We start from the raw sequence: 3109 nt of genomic DNA on the forward strand, positions 1-3109 counted from the left end.
GATGAGAGGTGAAACGTCTTCAAGTAACTTAAAGAAGTCCAGACGCTTTTCTTTGCAAGCTCCTTTGACTACGATGACCTGGATGACTGAGAACCTTCACAGACAATAATACACTACGTTGAGCTAGTTGCAGTTAAACTGCTTCTACCGAGAAACTAATAATACACTACGCTGAGCTAGTCGCAGTTAAACTGCTTCTACCGAGAAACTAATGACATACTACGTTGAGCTAGTTGCAGCCCACTTTACCTTCCACATTTAACTTTGTCTAAGACTGGCTTCTGTAGCAATAATACATTAGAATCTCTTGGAGACGCGGCCATAAGTCCAGTACACTGAATAGAGGTTTTGAAGTTGGTTTATGGTGTCGGTTAAGTCCTCGTTGACGCGGCTGTAAAATTGAATATAGAATTAAGGAAAGCAGATGCTGGCTTACGGTGCGGTTAAACACTGGCAACGCCAAAAGCGCAACACGTCCGTAGGTTTGGTTTATGATACGGCCGTGTTCCGGTGGTGCGGCCGTAAGTGCAGTAGTGATTGGTGCTGATTTCAGTACATTGAATAGAGGTTTGACGGTGGTTTATGGTGTCGGTTGAGCCTCGAGGGCTGTGGTCATAAAATATAAGTAAAATTTTACTTGCCATGAAATAAAGGTAAAGCAGAACCTGGTTTATGGTGTCGGTTTTGAGCTTCGGGGACACATGCATCACTTTTTACGATGCGACTTTGCCCCGTGGTGGCGGTCATAAGCGCAGAGAAAGGGGTATCTGTTCGATGGTGCAGTTGTGCTTTAAGGGGTTCTAACAGTTGAGCTCAGAGGTTTCTGTGTAAAGTTCCGCTGATGAGAAGTGTTGTGTGTGAGGCGCGCTCTGGGTGTTGTGTGTGTAAGGTGTGCTCTGGGTGTGTGGTCTGTGTGTGAAGCGTGAAACACAGTGACAGTGACGGTTGATGTGTTTGAATAGGAGGACATTAGTGCGAAGAAAATGCTTTAAGATCTAAAGGTTGACGCCTAGTGGACCTGTGGAAACTAATTTTGTTCAAGGTGTGGCGACCCTCCTGTTCGTGGACGCGCGGGCAGGCCCAGCGGCGTCTGGATGCCGAGGTGGTGACTTGGGAACTGAGGACTCCCGTATAGCTACAGAATAACACTGGAACGGCCATGTAATCACGGGTTCACATTTATTCTGGAATAGAACAAGAGAATGCTTTTACATCTAAAGGTTGAGTTCTATCATAGGTGAAATATAAAAAGGTTGAATTCCTCGTTTCAGTGGTTGAGATTTCTGTTTGCCTGTCCCCTGACGAGTGTGAAATTAAATAAAGAGGGAATTTGGAGCCACATAGAGATAGACGGGCATAATTGGGTGTATTACTCTGTGGTGTAATTAACAAAAAATAAATAAAAAAGAGAGATAGTAAGAGGTGTGTAGTGGAGAATTATGGAGTAGAGAGAGGAATGTGTTGGGAGACTGGCGTGCAGTTTACGCTGTCGAGGTAGACGTGTTGCCTGCTTATCTGTCTAACTGTGATGAAAATGAAATTAAATAAATCTCTTAGTGTGTTAATACAGGAAGCTGCGGACCTGGACCAACTGCCCCCACAAGCACAGCGGCCGAAGCAAAATTATAAGTAATGGGAACCATACCCAGCACGAATCAGCAGCTGTGAAACAGACAGCAGCGAGGAGAGAATTAGAGGAGAAATGAAGGTTTTAAGAGCACAGGAAATTGGGTTGAATTTTGGGGCCAACGGACTTGTGGAGGTTGGGAAGGCGTCCGGAGCATCACAACAAAAGGTGAAACAAAAACACACACAAGCAGAGAAATGTGAGAGAAAGGCTCCTTTTAAGGTAACGCCTAGTTTGAGAAAAATGAAAATTAACCTGCCTGCCTACAAATGCACACACATGCAATGAAAAAAACAGCTTACACTCATGAACATGTGAAGATTTTCCAGCAAGGTTAAAGCAAAAAAAAAAAAAAATTAACATACTTCTGTTGTTAAATGATGAAGTTTATCCATTACTGACAAAGAAACCCTCTGGGTTGCAGGACAACAATTTAACTTAAAAAAAAAAAAAAGACACTGGTCTGACCAACCAGTGAAGACACGACAAATTTAGTGGTTAAAAGATTCAAATTGTGACATGTTTTCTGCTGATTGATTGATACAAGTGATTACTGAATGAAAGAAAATTCCTTTTTGGGCTTTTAAACATGATCTTAAGAATTTTAACATGTACCTGTGTTGTCCTGTCAGCTTGGTGGGTTATGAGTTGATTATACGGTGAGAAAAAACAAAAAAAGGGGGGGAGAACGCTGACACAGGGCCTGGCCCCGTTGTTTCTCCCCTCTCGGAATAACAGCCAACACAACATCATTTTCCTGTTCGTTTGTTTTTGTTTTGTTTTGTTTTTGTTTTTTCTCTTTATGCTTAATTACAGGCTGCTTTGCCGGCCCTGAAAGCCGAGGCTGACTTGGACTCCTGCTCTCCCCTCTACGTGACCCTGACCAAATGCTGCAACAGCTGGACCCACAACAAGTGCTGCAGGAATGCGATTTCATGCAGCAGAGACGGAGAGCGTTAAAACCAAGGCCCGTTTCACTACACGGGGGAAAATTCTCAGACAGCTTCAGCTGACAGAGCGGTGACGAGACGCCCGCCAAGCCCGAATGAAAAGTAAGGCCGAGCAAAAGAATGCTGACCTTGATAACTCTGCATTCACACTGTGCAGGACAGTGATGGACCAACACGGCAGCGAAAAGGGCGTGACCGAGACAGGAGGAGTAACTGAGGTCAGAAGGCACCTCAGAATGGACAAAAAACACAGAAGAAGATGCAGGTTTCACCTGCGGTGAGCATGGACACTGGAGAAAGGACTGCCCCAACTGGGGTCAGAACCAGGATGGACAGAACTTTGAGCAGCAGCAGCAGCAATGGTCGCAAACAGACTGAAAAGGAGGAGGGCAGGACCCCAGGGCATGCCTCAGGCCGTGGTTTACCCAGAACACCAGAACAGGAAGGTGATGAACATACACACACACAGACACACGTCTATACATACACAGATTCAGAATGAAGTGAAATACACACATGAACACATGTGCAC

Source organism: Perissodus microlepis, chromosome 3, assembly GCF_051167445.1.
Source record: "Perissodus microlepis isolate ML-2025 ecotype Zambia chromosome 3, ASM5116744v1, whole genome shotgun sequence".
In the NCBI taxonomy this organism is placed as follows: Eukaryota; Metazoa; Chordata; class Actinopteri; order Cichliformes; family Cichlidae; genus Perissodus; species Perissodus microlepis.